Source organism: Coenobita brevimanus, chromosome 78, assembly GCF_032717465.1.
Source record: "Coenobita brevimanus isolate Jiangsu-jjx chromosome 78, ASM3271746v2, whole genome shotgun sequence".
Classification (NCBI taxonomy): domain Eukaryota; kingdom Metazoa; phylum Arthropoda; class Malacostraca; order Decapoda; family Coenobitidae; genus Coenobita; species Coenobita brevimanus.
In genome coordinates, this window is record NC_137031.1 from 45,110,203 (window position 1) to 45,130,451 (window position 20,249).

A 20,249-nucleotide genomic window follows, 5' to 3' on the forward strand; every position below is an offset into this window, starting at 1 on the left:
ATAGGAAGAGTGACAGGGTGTGTGCTGTTCTAGAAGTTAAGATAATTTCAATAGTAGGGGAACAATACATGTGAAAGGAAATGGTGTGGAAATGTATAATGCCATTCCAAGAACATTTAGATTTTACAGGTATGCCTATAAGATTTTCGAATCTATTGCTGCTAGACTATGTGTTCATTCTTCATATTGATTGTTTTTTTTTTAATGAAATCCAGTCCATGATTCATTGTGAGCAACCTATACATGAAAAATTTTATACAATGTGCTATGTGAATTACCATGACTCATTTACAAGGCATTCATATATTAACTCTATGTAAAAGAAGAGGCAGAAATCGTCCATCTGTATAGTGAAATATAAAGATGCTTCTAATTAATCCTGCAGTTAATAGATGTAAATTAATATACAAGTTCCGTACCGTAACATACTCCAATTTACGAAAGCCCCACATCCTCTAGTAGGGAGAATGGGTCACATACTGAGAATCAGTGCATGAGAGAGGGGCAAGGCGTGTGAAGATAAGAATGTGTAAGGTAAATGATGAATAAGGTAGGGAAAAAGGGTGTTTGATGAGGAGTGTTTCTCTCTCTCTCTCTCTCTCTCTCTCTCTCTCTCTCTCTCTCGAATGAAAGAAGAGTAAGGTATGTGGAAGAAATAGGAATAAATAAGCTTTTAACAGGGGAGTTACGTTGGACGAAAATATAAAACATAAAATAATGAAAAGAGGAGGATCGTGATTTAGGAGATGATAGATGTAAATATGAAAGAAGTTAAAAATAAAATGCGATGTAAGAGATAAAAGGAAAGAGTGCTTGAGTAGTGTCATAGTTTAGACAAATAAAATACTAAGCTTTGAAGGAGAAAGGAGAGCACAGGCAAGAATTCTTAAAACTTTTGGGAGAAACGAGAAAGACAGAAAATAGTTATTATGGAACTGAAGCACACCAGATAAGAAATAGGGAGGCTAACAAAAGTGTACTACAGAGAGAGAGAGAGAGAGAGTGTTGTGATACAGTATACAGTACACTAATAGACTGTCTCAGGTCATCATCATCATCATCATTATCGCAATCCTGGTTCCCACACGCTGGCCACATATAAATATATTAACTGCCATTGAAACAACGAATCTTTTGTGCAGTCCAAGTAAACGGGCTGAGTTGTGTACAGAAACGTTTAACTCTTTCAATACTAGGGCGTGTTAATTCAGTAACTTTATGCTGACTGTTAATTTACGATTTTAATAATATCAAAACACATTACTAATAGTGATGGGTGAGTGAAGGTAATGTTATATATACCGTCAATGCCTTCTGTTCAGTGTTCATTTATTTCTCTCCCTTTCCCTCCGCCTCTCTGACACCACCCTCTATTTCTCTCCTCCACCCCCCCTCCCTCTCTCTCTCTCTCTCTCTCACCTCCCCTGCCTCTTATAATCGCCTGGAGCAACACCACAATACCATTACGGGATCTTTCGCTGTGTGTGGAGGGGGCTACGGGGCTGCTGTCTTCTTTTATCCCTTTTCTCTCTTTCTTCGCCTCACCTTTATTTTCTGCTTTCTCTCCTTTCTTTATCTTTCTTTCTCCTTTTCCCTCTTCGCTCCTTCACTTTCTCCTCTGTTGTACACACACACACACACACACACACACACACACACACACACACACACACACACACAGGTATGTACGTAAGTTCTTTTTTGTCATTGTGTCTTTCCGAACCTGAATAAAACCTCCAAATCGAAGAGTAAGTCATCGCATTGAAGGGGTTTTATGGATATAGATTATAAAAATTGCCACATAAAGATTCTCTCTCTCTCTCTCTCTCTCTCTCTCTCTCTCTCTCTCAGGGGTTCTATGGATATAGATTCTAAAAATTGCCACATAAAGATTCTCTCTCTCTCTCTCTCTCTCTCTCTCTCTCTCTCTCTCTCTCTCTCCTCGAAAACTACCCGAGGCTGTCAGTGTTTCTTGTTTTTAAGTCTAGAAGAAAACTTAAGTGTGTGGGTGTGATTTATTGGGGAAGGAGGAGAGGAGGTGAGAAGGGAAGGAGGGGGGGAGGGAAGAGTTGGAGAAACGGAAGGAAGGTAAAAGGCGATAGAGGTAGACGAAAGGAAGAATTAAGGAATGAAGAAAATGTAGAGGAGACGAGGGGGAGAGATGGAAAAGAGACGGAGGAAAGGAGGAGAAAGAGGAAGAAATGGAGGAGAATTGGAGGGGAAGGAGTGAAGTAGGGGAAGAATAGGAGCAATGGAGGAGTGGAGAGGGAGGAAAATAGTGGAGTAGAAAGGAGATACAAGGGACAGGAATGGAGGGAGGGGAGGATAGAAAGAAATAAATGAAAGTAGCGCTGGAATGGCAGTAGAGGTGCTTTAAGAGATGGAGGATGTAAAGGTCCAGCTTAGAAGAGGAAACTATGAATAGAGGAAAAACACTTAGAAAATCAGCATGAGATTTTTTGAATGGAAGAGAAGGGAGGAACAAGTATTTCTGGAAAGGTCAGGGAGAAAGAGAGAAAAAAAGGAAAAAGGTGACACGAGGAAAATTTTTTAAAATGAGACTAATGTTAGCGGAGGTTAAACTGTCCAAGGTATTTGTGTGTGTGTGTGTGTGTGTGTGTGTGTGTGTGTGTGTGTGTGTGTGTGTGTGTGTGTGTGTGAGAGAGAGAGAGAGAGAGAGAGAGAAGAGCAAACGAGGCAAGGAATAATTAGACTGGAAAGGAAGAATGAAGAAGCCAAAATGAAAAACAGGAAAGGAAATGACATTAAAATTAATTAAACTCTTGAAGCTATGTGTGTGTGTGTGTGTGTGTGTGTGTCAGAGAGAGAGAGAGAGAGAGAGAGAGAGAAGAGCAAACGAGGCAAGGAATAATTAGACTGGAAAGGAAGAATGAAGAAGCCAAAATGAAAAACAGGAAAGGAAGTGACATTAAAATTAATTAAACTCTTGAAGCTACGATAAAGCAAAATAAAGTTATTAAGTAAAGGGAAAATGATAAATTGTCATGAGGAATGATAAGATTTAATACAATAAGCGAATGTAAAATGCAATAGTAAAAATAAAGCAACGTAATGTCATGAATGAGAGATAAAACGATAGAAAATGGCTTAATGACAGGGAACAATAGTCAAGGAAGAGACAGTGAAGAAATGAAAGCGTCAGCGAGAAGTAAAAGGTAGTGAATAAATCTTTCGTTGCGGTTGGTGCACTCGGATATACCTGTATATATATCCAAGTTGAAACCGGATGATTTATTTCAGCAGTGGAAAATGTCAGCAGTCGGAGTAAAAAAAAAAAAAATTGAGTAACTATTCTCTGATGTTGGACCACGTAGGAATTACATTTAGATTAGCATCAGACGATTTTCTTTGATCGAAAGAAATTCTTCATTTAAAGAATTAAGATGATAATTATTGAGTAACTATTCTCTGATGTTGGACCACGTAGGAATTACATTTAGATTAGTACCAGACGATTTTCTTTTATCGAAAGAAATCCTTCATTTAAAGAATGAAGATGATAATTTTATGACTGGAAGATAATAAGAGTAAAATGAAAGTAAAAACTGGGGTGATGCAGGCAAGAAAAAGGAAAAAATGGGGGTGAAGCAAGCAAGAATAGGGATAAAGGATAAAACAGATAAAACTTTGAAAAACTGGCCAAAGAAGCAAGGAAATGTTAGACTGGCGAGGATGAATATGGAAGAATAGGAAGAGTAAATGAAGCAAAAATTATATAAACCTAACAGAGCTAACACTCACATATATATAAGGAAAACGAGGCAAGAATTTAGTAATCTATGAAGGGAGAATGAAGAAACCAAGAATTGGATAAAGGAAGAGAAAGGATATAAAAAAAAGACAGAATCCGAAATTGGACACGAAATTTTTCAAAGTATATGGGGTATAAAGAAAAAGAGAACATGAGGGAGAGAAGGAGAGATATAAAAAGACACTAAGAGAAGGAAGAGGAGGTAAGAACAGGGTGAGACGTGGAGTAATAAAATAGAAAAAAAATATTAACGTAAAATAAACGAGAGAAGTGAATAATAATCCACTAAAGAGGGGTGAAGAAACCAATACTAGAAGAATGGGAGAGAATGGACGAGACTAAAAATAAAATATCAGAGGCAAAAGAGGCCGGAAAATGCTAGACGCGGGAGTATAAAGAAACCGAAAGAATTTAAGTGAGAAAGGGGGACGTAATAAAAAGAAAGTAAAAGGAACAACCGCGACGGGGACAGGGGAAGAAATGGAATGAAATATATAGGAAAACATGAACCCACCGTGAGCGAGGAATGCATAAGAAAGTGGAGAGTGAGAAATCTAGAGTAAGGGAAAGAGAGGCAGGAAAAAAGTTATTATTGTTATTATTATGATTACAATTACTGCTGCTACTACTACTGTTGTTATTATTATTATTATTGTTGTTGTTGCTATTATTATTATTATCAGTAGTAGTAGTAGTAGTAGATTGGGAACGAACGGTTTTTAAAAATTTTGGAAGAGCGCAAAACATATAAAAAGGTACTCCGAAATGGTACAGGGGGAAAAAGGGAGTGAAGAAAAAGTATAAAAAAAAGTAAACGAAAAAAAATGCATTAAAAAGTGTGCAATGGGAGAACGAATTAATGAAAAATACAGAAATTTAGCCACAATTCCGAGAAAAAAAAAAAAAAAAAAAAGACTAGGAGGGAAGACGAAAATGGAAGGAGAAAATGGGAAAAAATATAAAGAAGAAAACCATGATACAGGAAAGGAAATAAAAGATTTGGGAAGAAAATGCGACGCTATAAGAGCAACTGGAAGGGACTAAGAAAAAAAAAGCATAATTATCAAAAGGAAAGAGGGCGAAAGGCTAAATATAAAAGAAATGTATCCAGAGGCCAAGCGGGGCAAGGAAAATATTATCCTAGAATGGGACAATAGAGACGAGGGGAGAAAATGGAAAAAATATATAATGACAAATAAAGCCGTAATTTGAAGGTATAAATATATAAGAGCCATGATGAATGAAACGATAATACAATATAGAGGGAAAGTGCATTAGAAATATACATCAAACTGGAAAAAGAAAAAACAAACGAAAATATATGGTGAACAGGATGCAAAGAGAGATTTTCAGAAAGACGAAGATGTCCACAAACCAAGAACAGAACAAAAACAGAGAATGGAGGAAGCCAAAATATAATAAGAGAGAACAGAGTAGCAAGATAATTTTAAACAGAGAAGGGACAATAAAGAAACAAGGAAATTATTTGGGAAGAAAAGGAGAAAGGTAATTAAAAAGAGCGAGAGAAGGTAAGTGAGATAAGGACAGGGCGAGAAGTAGAGTGAAAAATACAGAAAAACAGAAACGCGAGGTAAGTGAGAAAACCAAAAATAATGAAGGTAAGGTGATTGGAGGAAAAATAATAGTGACCAGAGACTACGCGACACACACACACACACACACACACACACACACACACACACACACACACACACACACACAAAGTGAAGATGGAAGGCAGGTTGTGGGGGAAGAGAAACGAAAGAATTTATAAAGTGGAATAAAGCCGTGAGGATATCGTCTTAAAGAAATCCACGATGAAGTAAAGAAAAAAAATAATACTGAGGGAATATGATGAAATCTTAGAGCAACCTGGAAGATAAAATACTGAAAATAAAGGAAATTGTCAGCAGAAATAAAAAATAAGAGAAATAAACAAAAAAAATAAGGTCTACGAAGGGAGGATGAAAAAGCAAGAAAAGTTAAAGGGGGGAGAAGGGAGGGAAAAAAATAAAAATAATAAGAAAAGAGGAGAAAAATCTGAACCTGGAAGGAAGGATAGAGAAACAGCGAGGACATGGGGGTGAAACTGAGACAGAGTAAAAAAGACATCCAGATAAAGAAAACGAGATGAGGATATGGGCAGCAATGGAGAGCAGAATATAGGAAAAAACATGTGAGACAAGAATCAGATAAAGAGAAAAAGGACAGTTGTGAAGCAAGGACGGAGAGAAAAATAGAACAATAAAGAAGAACGTGAGGAAAGCATGGAATTTTGTCGAAACGGAAGGAGAAGGAAAATAAGAAAGATAATAACCAGAGATGCGAGAGAAAATAAAACTAGAAATGAAGACAAGAGTGAGAAAGTGGAAGAGAAGCTGAAATAATTTTTAAAAATGGCAAAGGATGACGAAGGAAGAGAGGAAAAAAATTGCCAACGAGAAAGCGAGGCCAGAAAATGAGAAACTATGATGAGAAAGTGAGGGAGGACGGAAAGGATTGTGTGAGGGGAGAAAGAGGAAGATAAAATAGATACATTAACTCTTTCATGGTCGGAACAACTCTGGTATTCTTCTGCAGTCAACGCCAGAGGATTTTATTCAACAGAGGACGTGGGTCATGAGAGTCTGAGATCGTTAATCCTCTCATTAGCTCTTTCGTAATCTGAAAATCTCAGTTATTTTATTCTAGCTAACGTTAGACTATTTTATTCAGCTGAGAGTGCATCACAGAAGCTTGAGAATAATTACCCATTGTATCTGGTAACTTATTTTCTATATTCCTTCTACCTCTAAGCGATTATATTCAATTTTGGAGAGGTTTTTTGAACTGGAGGGGGTAGATACAGCCTTCATAAGCTCGTTCACCGTTTGTCCACACTCACAAGTAAGTGGAATAGTACCAAGAGTAAAATAAAGTAGGTAGTTCCGCATCGAAAGCGTTAAGAGAAACGGGTTGGGTTAAAAATGAATCAGGGAAAATAAAACTATTCAATAAGAGGATATATAATTGTTGTTCTTCTTCTTGCATCGTAAAGGTGATTATACTTAGATTCATTTCCTTACGAAAAGAAAACAAGTGAGGTAAAAAGAAAAAAATATATACACCTGTACTTTTTTTCCCCACTAGATTATTTAATTTAACTTACTGGGATACCTGTTATAGCAAAAAGGTGAGAAGCACTGAAGGTAAGATGCGAAATACGGAAGTAACGAAAGAAGAGCCACTAAAAAAAGGCGTAAAAATACCAGACAAAAGGCATAGTGACAGAAGACAAGCGAGGGGAGGGAAGGATGAACTCGGAGACAAGGGGAGAAAAGAAAAAGTGGAGGAAGAGGAAGATGTTTGAAGGGATAACTGGAAAGAAAAGAAAAGGTGGAGGAAGAGAATGAAATAGGAGAGTTGAAGACGAAAATTATTTTGGAATGGGCAAATGAAAAAGGGAAGAAAGGAAAAAAACGTGGAAAGAAAAGACTCAGAAAAGTATAATTAAGAACTTGGAAAGAAAGGGAAAAGTGAACGAAAGAGAAAAATATAGGAAAGAACAAATGGAGAGAAACAAGGGAATTAATAGAGAAAATGTATAAAAAATAACTGAAATGAATGGAAGCAAAAAGAAAAAAGGGGCAAAAAAAAATGGAAAGACCCGAAGGAAAGAGAAGAAGAGGAAGTAATGGAAAAAGAGGAAGAAGTAAAAAATTATATCTAAAGAATGAGGAGACACCGTAAGATGAGAAATAAACACAGAAATTGAGAGGAATAACGATGAGAGGACTAAAAGAATAAGTTTAGAAGAAAGGAAGAGAAAGGACAAAGAGAGGACGGTACGGCAGTATTTTCCCCGTTCGCAGGAGTGCTAAATCTTCCTCACAGTTTTCTCTTAGTTTTCTCACCAACACAAACAGACGTCCTTCTTTCTCCTTCCCACACGTCGACATTATTTTTCTCTTTGACACGTTTATGCTTCTGTGTCTCACGCCCAGCTGAATAACACTCTCTGACGTAAGCTGGATCAGAATTCTAAATTTGCCCTGGCAATGACAGGGTAAATTATAGCGATGAAAACACTCCCAGATCATTATAACTCTCTGATAGTTGCATACAATTGTCTGGCGTTAGATGGAGAGGGGTAGTAGAGTCGTCCCGGGCTTGAGAGTTTAATACACCAGCATTATTACTTGAAAACTCTTGTGCCTCAGTATCTTTTAAGCTGAATCTCCCAGGTTAATCTGTAATGATACACTAGGGAAGACACGTCCTTGAGAGTGTTCAGTCTGATTCACAGTTGTATCTCGGTTTTCTCACCAACAAAAACAGAGTCCCCTCTTTCGTGCAACGTTTTTCCCTTTTCCTCCTTTAATCAGATGGCTTATTACTGTATTTTAGTTTATATACTTTTGCTAACAACAATCTAATTAAGATTGGGAGGGATCTCTTGTAGTGAATGGGTTAATGATGGCTATATCTAACCTTTTAAGTTCAGTAAAGTCTGTCCTGAACTACATTAAATAACGTGACGAAAACAGAAAATCATTGAGAAAAATGTCCTCCGTTTGGAAGGATTAAGTCTTTTGCAGTTTTCAGACTTCTTCCACCCACGCTGCCTCGTACTTCCTCTCACTCTTCCATCAGTACTTTTCTCCGTAACTCTGTGTTTCTTCCACCACATACCAACACAAACTGACTCCTCGTTTTTTCTTCCTTTCACATCCACATTACATTTCGTTCTCTCAAAGTATTCAGACTTTTCCAACCATTGTTTTTTCTTTATCCTTCCCCTTCTTAGTAATCCTTTCTTTCCTCCCTTTCTCATCAACACAAACAGATCTCCATTTCTCCTTCTCCTACACATCCACACAACTTTCACCTTTCATGCGTCAACAGTTTAACTTGCATTTTTCCCTTCCATGTCAGTTTCCACTTGAGCTCTCTTCTCCATCGCTTCCTTTCTCCGTAACCATGATTTTGTCCCGCTTCTCACAAACACGGAATCCCTTCTTACTTCATCCAACACATCCACATCCTTTAACTCTTCTACAAGGCGCAATCTTTTTCCGACCACCCCAGTTCCCACTTCCTCTCTCTTCTCCGTAATCGTAAATTCGCCTCATTACTGCTCTTCTCAATTACCATCTCTCTCTCTCTCTCTCTCTCTCTCTCTCTCTCTATCAGTACTCCTATTAACTTTTTTTTTTCTCTCTCTCTCTCCTTGCCCTTCTCCGCAACCATGGCTTCCTACTCCACCACTGTCATTTTCCCTCACCTGGCTTTCTTCTCCACCATTGTCTTTCGTTACCCTGCTTTTCTTCTTCACCAGAGCCCCTCACCGTAATCCTGACTTTGTTCACCACTGCCATTCGTAACCCTGCCTTTTCTTCTCCACCATTACTCTTCTCCATCACCCGGCTTTCTTTTTCGCCATCGCTCTGCCTCCTTAAGTCAGTGGTCTCAGTTCTCACGGGATGCGATGGTAGATAGATAAATTGACTGATAGCTGTGTGCCAACCTGTAGAAATATTATCATCCCCTTTATTGATCTGTATTATGATTTCAGAAACAAAGGGCGAGTAGCTTTGAAGTATTTTCTTGTTTTTCTGTTACTGTTAAAATTCGGTATGTTGTTTTCTAATGCATCAGTCATTAAAATAGTATAATATGGCTTCCGCTTGAATTTTTTTATAATCAGAAACTACCAGATATATCGAAGCTTATGTGAAAATATTGTTCGAGTATATTACAATCTATAAAGAGTAATGTTTTCATCGTTGACGCTGCGTACCCTAATGAGCTATGGTTTCTGCTCACGCCCTAATCCTATCACTGAGCTGGAGGGAATTTGTAGCCAGGATGTTAGACCGAACGAAGATCTGTTGCCAGGTTTAATATGTGGAAGTTTTGAGTGTTGGTGGACTGCACGAGGAACAGTACTTGATAATAGTGTCTCTTCTGTTGTCTAGAAGGGTTACGAACTACCGACAGTAAGTCTTCGTTCGGGTCAATACCCTGGCTACCGCCTCCTTTCAGCAACAGGTAAGAATAGAGTAGTGGTGGTGGTGGTGGTGGTAGTAGTAGTAGTAGTAGTAGTAGTAACGTGGTTCATTCAAACGTGAGCGTGGTGGACTGCAGGCTTAAGCTACCCCTGTCTGACAATTCACCATCCTCCTTTCGGGGGATAAAGAGGAGGTTGAGGGATGTTCATATGACCGGGCACCTCCACCGCCAGTTATATAAGTGCCACCACGTGAAGGTATCCTTCTCCAAAACCCGGGGTACAGAACAGTGCTATGACTCCAACCATACGAGCACTTCTGCCCCTTCCTTCACGCGGTATATTTCCCCACTCTGTTCTCCGTCTTCTCTTTTCCTTCCCTCCATCACCTTCGCTTCATCGTTTGTATCCCAGCGTCCATTTTTTCCTTCAATTTTCCTTCTCTCCCTTTCCTTCTCTTGTTGACCGTCGCCTTGCCATTTTTATAATTCTGTCCATTCTTCCTTCTCTTCTCTCTTGTCCCTTTTCTCCTCCCTTCCTTCGTCTTTTTTTTTTGTATCTTCTCTTCACCTGTCGACAGTTCACGTCCACACAGACTGCCTATCAGTGTCCGGCACCTCAAGTATTACCAATGATGTAAGTTGGCAAGAAAGTGCTTGCTTATCATTCTGGCTTCCGTCACTCTGGGCGAGACTGGGGGAAGAGGGAGTTGAAGGCGAGAGGCTTGTTTGCCGAGAGAGAGAGAGAGAGAGAGAGAGAGAGAGAGAGAGAGAGAAGGGGGTTAGTGAGAGACTCTGAAAGGGAGGAGGAAAAACGTTAGATAGGAAATGGGGAAGGTTAGACAGAAGATGGGAAAGAGAAAGGTTTCGGGCAGAATGATAACAATGAAGAACAGCGAAAAATAGCAAGGAAAATAGGGCGAATGAAGGATCTGAATGAAGGAAGAAATGGGAGAGAGAGAGAGAGAGAGAGAGAGAGAGAGAGGAGGGAAATAAAAAAGGCAATAGCAGAGAAGGAAGATGAGAGGCATGGGTGAAGGAAAATGTGGGATGGTGAAAATGAGAAGAGAGAGGAGAAAAAAAGATATGAGGGAGAAAGAGAAGATGACAAGCTTGGGTGTAGAAAAAGAGTGAGGGGAGGAGAATATGATAAAAAGTGAGAGAGATAAACAAGATGAGAGTGAGTAAGGGAGGGAGACGAGAGGAGGAAAGAGTGGGAACTAAAGAAAAAAAAAAAAGGATGGAAGAGAAACAAAGACGAAAGAAAGGGAAGATGAGATGCTTGTCTGGATGAAGAAGAATGGAAGTGGGAGTGTGAGGAGAGTATGGGGGTCGGATGGAAAGGGAAGTAACTGACGGCGAAAACACAGGTGGAGGAAAGAATCAAAAAGAGAAACTGAGGAGGAAACAAGGTGAGAGAGACGGAAAGTGAAAGAAAAGTGGTGGAATTGAAGAAGAGAGGTATCGGGGAAAAAAAAATCTATAATGAAGGTCTATGATGACGAAAATGCTGGAAGAGGGGAAGCGGGATAACCGAGGAGAACTAGATGGAAGAGAGAGAGAGAGAGAGAGAGAGAGAGAGAGAGAGAGAGAGAGAGAGAGAGAGAGGGACACCACATGGAAGAGAGAAAAAATGGGGGGAAAAGATGAAGAGTCAGTGAGATATAATACAACCCAAATATGCTCTACATATATATTTTTCCTTCAAGCACTTATTGATTATTATATTTATGGATGTTGGTAATTCATTGGGTAGTGAAAATTTTCAGGGTACTTCAGACTTAACCGTAGATTAATTATTAAGTTCGTAATGCAATAGAAAGAGTAGTACTTCGAGAGGGCAAAATCACTGCATTGAAAAGAAATTCCTTAGTGTTCGCAATAATACCACATTATTTGGAAAGGGTAGAAGCTTAACCCTGATGATCGTGACATTTCCTAGTTTTTATTTCGGCTCTCACCAGGCAAACTTATTTAACTACATCTGAGTCTTGAATACTTGAGAATACTACTACTGTCACCATTGGCACTGTCTTTGTCGTTTCAACTCCTTTGATATATTTTTTTACGGATACCAGATTATTATATTCAGTTGGCGGTAAGAATTGGGCTTAGGGGTTTTAATATTAGAGTGATCAAATAATTATTTATGTTCCTAATAACAGTGTAGTATTTTGAGACGGTGCAGACTTTATGGCTTTTTCGCCCGCCTCACTCTTCATAATGGCAGCATTGTTGTGGTACGCTAGGGTAACGAAGGATTAATATCAGTTAGTGCCAGCCACACCCCTCATCCCCATCTTTCACACAACACCACTCATCCCATCCATACCCCTCACCCCATCCTTCACATAACACCACTCACCCATCCATACCCCACACCCCATCCATCACACAACACCACTCATCCCATCCATACTCCCCTCACCCCATCCTTCACACAACACCCCTCTTACACCTCATCCTTCACACCACTCTCACCAACCCCACCCCCAATCCTCACCCGAACACACCCCCTCACCCCACCCACACTCATAACTCCACCCACAACCCTCAACCTCTACACTCCTCACCCTACCCCTCACGCCACCCACAGCCCACATCTCACCTTTCCACCAGTCTTCTTATCCTTCATCCCACCCTTATCTAATCTAACATCTCAACTTTACTATTTTTGCTTTTCCCTTCCCAGTCCAATGGCAGCTTTTTAAATATTATTCTTGCTATTACCAGACGCCTGAATCTATTTTAAGGCAGATGTTTCGTTCTGATAAACTTAGAAAGACCCTTGTATGTTACAGTTGCAACAACGAAACTGTCTGATCTACCATAGGGAAGACGTCTCATACAGAAAGAGTTAAATTTCTTTTAGTTTATTTGACTTACTACCAAACGATATTATATAACTTTAAGTTGACCCTTTTGCGGTGTGGTGCGGTGAGGATCTGTCCGTTCTCCCCTTTGGGGCTAAGATGCGAATGAATGTGTTTGAATGGATGAGTAAATGGAGAGTGAGTCATCCTGTCTCGGCTACCTCCCTTTCCTTGGGGGAAGCAGCCTAGGTATATAGATAGATAGAAGAACTCATGAGGCAGAGTTACAAACAGTCGCTACCTACTCCTCTGGGATATTTGTGTCTTTTCTGCAAGCAACTCGTCTAGTATATTTATGCCTTCTTATGATATATTCTTTCCACCACCAGGCTTTTGTTTCAAGTCTAAGAAGAACCTGTCGTAGAGGTGGTATTAGACAGTACGATTACGTTGCTTCAATTTTTTTTTATTGATACTTCGACATGAGACAATTATACTAGTTTAGGAAGGATGGGTCGTAGTGAAAGGTTTAGAATAGCGTCCGTTGGCAATTTCACTGTGATGACCCTTATGCTATGTCAGTATTGCTTTTTTTTTTCTTTTTGCAGAAGAGAGACTGCTTGGACAGAAGATTCTTTCCTACTCCTAAATTTCCCTCCTTCACCCTTTACTACACGAACCTTATTCACACCTTCACTTAAACTCTAGCCTATTTCTAAAACCGCTGTTCCTAGATCCCACAGTCCTAGTTCAGGTATTTTAAAGTCTTCAGTTAAAAAAAGCTCATATTCCTAAATCCTTTAATTTCAGATCACATATTTTGATACTTTTAATTCCAATTTTTTTTTCTGTTACTAAACATCTACTTATTCCTTAACTCTTAAATCCCGTTTTCCTAAATCCCCAGTTCCAAAATACCTCTTCTTAAAACTGCTCTTCCTTAACCCCCTATCACTTAATCACCTAAAGTTCTTATACTTACATCCCTTATTCTTAAACCTTGTCTTCTTACAACCCTTATTTCCAGATCCCCTAATCCTCAGTTCCCTCATCCCTAATCCCCTGTTTCTAGTTTTCCTATTTCAAAATCATTTACTTCTTCCTCTTTCCCTACTCCCAGATCACCTCTTCCTCATTTCCCTATTCTTAGCGCCCCCGTTCTTAACACCCGTAGACTTTTCACTAGGTACTCCACTCATAAGTTTCGTACTCCCTAATCAGATATATCGAAATCCACTACTTTTTATTGTTCTTAAATCTCTTGCTCCTAATTTCTCTCCTTTCTATAGTTCTTATTAAATTATTCTGCATTCCAAAGTCCTCTTTATAAAACTCTCTGTTCCAGAATTCCTTTTATCTGAATATATCTGAATTATCTACTACAATTTATCTTTGTTTTTTCTGTCGTCTTTCGGCAAGTGTCTCTTCTCCGTTGATTTCACTTAAGGAATTTTGTAAGCGAAAACGCCAATTGAAATTAACGAAATTAGGGAAAAACACACAAGTGATATTTAAGAGAAGATACAGAAAGAAAAAAATAGGCTAGAAAACCAGAAAAAGAAAAAAAGTGGGTGACAATGAGAGAAAACAGGACTGAAAAATGACGGGAGAAAAGACAGTAATGTGGAGGATAAGAGAACGTAAAGGAAGGATGAAGAGATTACACACAGACAGGATAAGAGGGAGGCGGGACAGGCAGGACAAAAGGAAGAGAGAGAGAAAGAGAGAGAGAGAGAACAGGAAGGAATTTTAATAAGAAATAACCCGGGGCTCTCATAAGGTTGCTTACACCAGCCACCAGGTCATGATATTATACCTTGGGATGCAGAGAAGGGGCATGGGGAGAGGGGGGAGATGCTGGTGGGGAGGGTGGGAGGTGGCAGCCTGGCAGGGGGAAGGGGAATTGTAGAGATGAGGGAGAGAGGGAGACGGCTGCAAGGAAAAAGAGGAAGGGGGTTAGCTATGCAGTATGGAATGAGAAGAGGAGATAGTTGTTGGGAAGTGGAATGAAGAATGTGTTTTGGGGAAGGAGGAGGAAAGGTAGTTAAAGAGAAGACGGGGAGAGACTATGCAATGCCGAGGAAGAAGGATGAAAAGGGATTACAGGACAGAGTGGAAGGATACTGCCATAAACCGTGTGGAAGAATGAGAGAAAGAAAGAAGAACAGTGAGAGTCTTTAGTGTGTAGGTGTTGAGAAATGGATAAGAATGAAGTGGAAAAGTGTGTAGAAGGGAAAGAAAGCTTCATAAACCCGTTTATTCTTGGAAGCACAAGTCGATTTTGTTTACTCTGGGAAAGACTTCTTGATGTGTAAAGGTTAATGAAGGCTGTATCCAGCCCCTCTTGTTCAAAAGCCTCTTTCGAGCTGAATAAAGACATCAGATAGCAGCAACAATACAGTGGAAGCGAGTCATGGTAGTAGAGGAATTAAGGACTTTAGGTGGCTGTGGGCATACCATGACACGAGTGGGAAAAGGGCAGAGATATTTCGGACCAAAAACCTACTTCGCGAGACACTGAAAGCTCCCTAGCACCTCTTCCTTACCAACACATTTTTGCATACGGTTGATTAATATTCGTGAGTACGATGATTATGAGATGTGCGCCGATTTTGAAAGGATACCGACGACAGACAGTAAATCATTCAAGAATAGTATATTATGAGGAGTATAATGCAAATGAGATGTCAGGATAATAAGATATGAGGAGTATAATGCAAATGAGGTGTCAGATAACCCTTTCCTGTCCATTATACAGTAATAATATGCTTAGAGATTCATCTTGAACAAAGCGCAGATAAAGAGGGAGTTCAACTGAAACGAATTTGTACAAGTGCAGTATTTGATAAAAGCGCTCATAACCCTTTCGCAGTCGCTTCGTCTTCAGTATTTTCTTCCAGCTATCGCCAGACAGTTTCATGCATCTGATTCATAAATTCAGTCAAGAATTAGTACTTTCATTGCTGACCCATTCATAACCATAATATCTGTTAAATCCAAGTGATTTAATTAAACCGAGAGAATAAACAAGTATATTTCAATACAAAAAACATTAATTTGTAACTATCTTGAAAATTTCATGAATGTAATTTTCAGTGCTCCTTTCTTTTATACAGCGAGGAACTTTAGTGTAGCGCCGTCACGGGGGCAGAGAAAATTTTTCCAAGGGTAAGGATGCAAGACACTCAGCCAATTATGTCTGCATCTCTCCCGCGGCTCAGGGAACGAGGTGGCGTGGGTGGAGGTGAACTGAGTGGATGGGAAGTGGGGAGGTGGAATTCTACTTGGTTGAAAATTTTCTTACCTTTAATAAATTAGAACATTTTTTTTTTCTCCTTTTCATGGACGGTCTAAGTTACTTGAGGTTGGGTTAGGGTAGGGTAGTAGTTTATGGGGCGGGTTAGGCTAGTCAGATTCAGTTGGATTAGCAAAAGTTAGTCTGTTGGGGTTATTTCAGGTTGGCTTACGCTGTTAGGATTAGGTTAGAATACGTTATTCCAGTAGAGTAGGTGATGCTGTGTGAAGTTATATTAATTAAATATTGATAATAATTCCGGAACACAGCCCCCCCCACCCAGGCTAAAATTGGCAAACCTCACGAATGAACAGAAAGATACTTGAAATTATGACTTACCGTAAATATTTCTTTTGGTGCCTTGGTGTAGGCTATGTCCTTGAACTTTCGTCAAGAAATTAAGGTATGAATTCTTGCTCTGTCAATAGGTTTTATTACAGTTAAGAGAGCTTTCCAGCAGAGAATAAGTTGACGAAAGCTAATAACCCGTTCAGTTCGGAAACCTTCAACTTCGATTAAAGTATCATAAGTAAAACTTACACTAGGTCATCGGATTGGCGGGGACAACACACGGTATGCCTTTTGTCTTCTTCAGCCATTCAGCTACACGAAATATGCTGTAAAAGTTCTCCATTTATTTACTTTCGTGAAGCCAGGAGTCCGGGGGCTTGAATGATGTGTGAATGACTGTTTGGCCAATATCACGGGGCATGCTGCTGATAGCTCTCCCACTTTATTGCTTCACCTGTGCTGTTTCTGAACCCTACCTCATCTCCTGTTTTATGTGGAAATAAAGGGTTAGGCTTATGATAATGATGATGATAATGATGACTTGATAACTATCCCTGTAACGTCATTTCTCTCCATTTACTCTGCCCATCAACATTAGCATTTCATGTACCTTTCTTATACATTTCCTTCACTGTTAAGACTATATTTTACAATGGAAGAGCCACGATTTGGTATAAGAATCTGGGGACGGACCTTTATTGGTTTAGGTGTTAGTGAATAAACTGAACTGACCAATTAAAATGACCATGTATTCATCAACGTTGTACCTAATCATTCCAGTACCAGCTCTTTCTTAAGCTGAATAAAACTTAACAAGAAGGGATTATTAAGGAGTTCTTTTGTCTGAAGGGATGAATCATTTCTCTTTCTTCCATTCTTCTCGCCTCCCTCACATTGTCTCCCCCTCACCCCTCCTCTTGTCATACCTGTAATTTTCTCCACTTATATCCCAGTGGCCTCTCTCTCTCTCTCTCTCTCAGCATCATTATTATAATCATCATCGCCATTTTCCTCCTCCTCCTCCTCCCAATCCCCTCCTCCTGTCCCTCCCTTACCTCCTCTTCCTTCCAGCATCCCTCCCACGCCTCCTTTCACACACAATGGACACCAAATTTTCCTTGGAGCAAATCGCCGACGTGTCCCCGCGATTTCCCCCTCAACTGGCATTTAGAGAGCTAGTCTGTCAGGCCCCATCCAGGCTAGGGTAGGTTAGGTTAGGTTGGTTAGGTATGTTAGGCTAGATTAGGTTATTTTCGGTTTGGTAGGTTAGGTTAGGAGCTTAGGAAAGTTAGGTTAGTTGAGATAGGTCATGTTTATTGGGTTAGGAAGGTTAGGTTAGGATAGGTTATGCAAGGTAAAGTTAGTGTTTGGTTATTTGAGGTTAGACAGTTCAGGTTAATTTAGATTACACTAGGTCAGATAAGGGTATTTTTGGTAGGCTGGGTTAGGTTACATTAGGCTAGGATTCGTTAGGTTTGTATACATTTAGACTTGATGAAGGTAGTCATCCCGTCTCTTTCTCCTGTCCTTGTGAGTTGGAATTTTTAGCAGAGGGAATGTAGGGCAGCTTGGAGGAGGAAGACAAGGAGACCGAGAATGAGGTGTATAGATGAGGTTAAGGTGCATGTAAGAGAGGGTAGTGTGTCGTGGGAAGTGGGATCGTCACTGAGTAGAGACAGAAACGCCTGGAGTTCCTTTTGTCGGCTCTCACGCCTCTCAAGATGCTGCTCCAATTACTAGACCAGAATGCTGGAAGAATGGTACTTATCACCCAGACAGAGACTCAATATCCCCCCCACCTCGATGACTTTTTTATTAATTTATTCTTTCTACGGAACTGAAGTCGCTCATCACTTCATGCATTATAAGGGATCACTTTATGGTTTACAAAGGAACTCTTCTGGACGAAATATAATTATCAGGCAGCGGCAAGAATATCATCTAAACAGGCATCATCACATTAAAAGGATTGATGGGGATGAGTTTTAGTCTTTGAGAGTAAAGTTGTAAAGCCTTAGCGAAATGAAAAAGACTAAGTGCTCAAAACTTGTGGAAGGGTTAATGAGCAGGATTTATACATGAACTGGCAGGACCATAATTGTGTTTTTTAAAGTGGTAGGCTTTTCCTCGTCAGGCAAAGGATTTGAGATCTTGAGTTTGTTATAATGGAGGTGGAATCACAGCGCCCTTTCGGTAAAGAATTGTCGAAGTTTTTTATGACAAAGATCAAATATTAAGGCATACAATACTAGGGTTCATTGCTTTTATAGATGCACTGTAAGGCTCAGATTCCTCATATTACCTGCCTTTTCTCAAGTGTTCTTCTTTTCTTCCTTGTACGGTGAGAAGAAATAGAGTACAGATAATTTTCTCAACCACCCTGATAATGAGAGAAGGAGTCTATGAGAAGGGAGACTAAAACACAAAGGGAATTAGGATGGGATGGAGGAAGATCAAGGCAGAGTGCATGGGCAAAGGAGAGAGGGGGACAGGGGAAGTGGGTCATGAAAGAGAGAGAGACAGGTGGAAGGGAGAAGATGAAAATGAGAGTGGAGATCCTGATGACTGGTAACAGATGTGTTCAGTATCAATTAGAAAAAAGAAAGCAGACAGGGGCCGAGAGAAGATAAAACTCCGTCAGATAGAGTAAGAGAAGATATTAACGGGGGAAAAAAAAAATAGGAATTGAGCTGGGGAATGAATAATACGATAATAAATAACCTTATTAGTATTTTCAGACTTTATCGGTAATTAGAGTACACAAAAAAAGAAATGTTCTGAACAGCACATTAGCAAACTTAATTTTCCTCCATTACTAGGAACGGATTGGGTCATTAATTCCAAGCTGTGAGAGGACCTAGTGAACCGTCTCGTAAAGTGTGATGTAATGCAGATGAAAGGAAGATTTATCACCTCGTTATGATGCGTGTGTGTGTGTGTGTGTGTGTGTGTGTGTGTGTGTGTGTGTGTTTGAAAATACTACTTGGATGTTAACACTCGCGGTAAGACGGCTGCCTCACAAACCACTTACTGCAAAGTCAGTAAAAAAGAGTAATGTTGGTGATGAAGGTCCCTCCCAAACACACACACACACACACACACACACACACACACACACACACACACACACACACACACACACACACGGCAGGGTTTACCACTCACGAAGCTATGGTGAGAAGATAAAGGCAGGTGTGAGACTGTGTTGGAAAGGTGAGAGTATAGGAGTGATGTCAGAGTGTTAAGGGAGTGATGGGAGAGTGTTGTTAAGGGCTTGGATGGAGTGCTGTGAGAGTGTTTTGAGAGTGATGTGAGAGAGCTGTGAGAGTGTATGGGGACTGTTGTAAGAATGTTATGATAATGTTGTGAGAGTGATTGTGTTCAGTCTTCTGATACACCTCCCAACAGATGTTACCAGTGATGACGCTGTTGTGAGGATGTAGAGGGAGTATTGTGAGAGTGTTATGAAAAAGTTGATGCAGTAAGTCTCTCCCCCTCACACACACGACGTTACCATTTTCGAGGAGTGTTGTGCAAGTGTTGTGAGACTGTAGAAAGAGTGTTGTAAGAGGCAGTGTTATGAGAGTGTTGATAATGAAAATCGCCCCCTTTCAGACGTTACCAATGACGAGGGTGTTGTGAGAGTGGAAGGGAGTGTTGTAAAAGTCATTTGAACGAGTGGAGGCAGTGTTAAGAGAGTGTTATGAGTGTTGGTGTTGAAAGTCCCCTCCCCTCAGGCGTTACCATTGACAAGGGTGTAGTGAGAGTGTAGAGGCAGTGACTTAAAGTTGTGCTGGTGTAGCCCGGGGGGTCAGCTTCACCCACACATGCACACACAACTTTTCTCATAATTCAGGGCTCTAGGGGGAAATTTGTCCCTTCTTGTCATTTAGCCCATAACTCCTGCAACGTATTTACTGAAATTTTCATGGTATCTTCGTACAATGAATTTACTTATTGTGAAAATTTCTACAATGGGGAGTACAGAAGTGATATCCATTAACCACCTTCACTACGATGAAGTACAGTATTTGGATTTGTTCTTGCTACCTTCGGGCGATTTTTCAACTCAGGATTAATGTGTTAATGT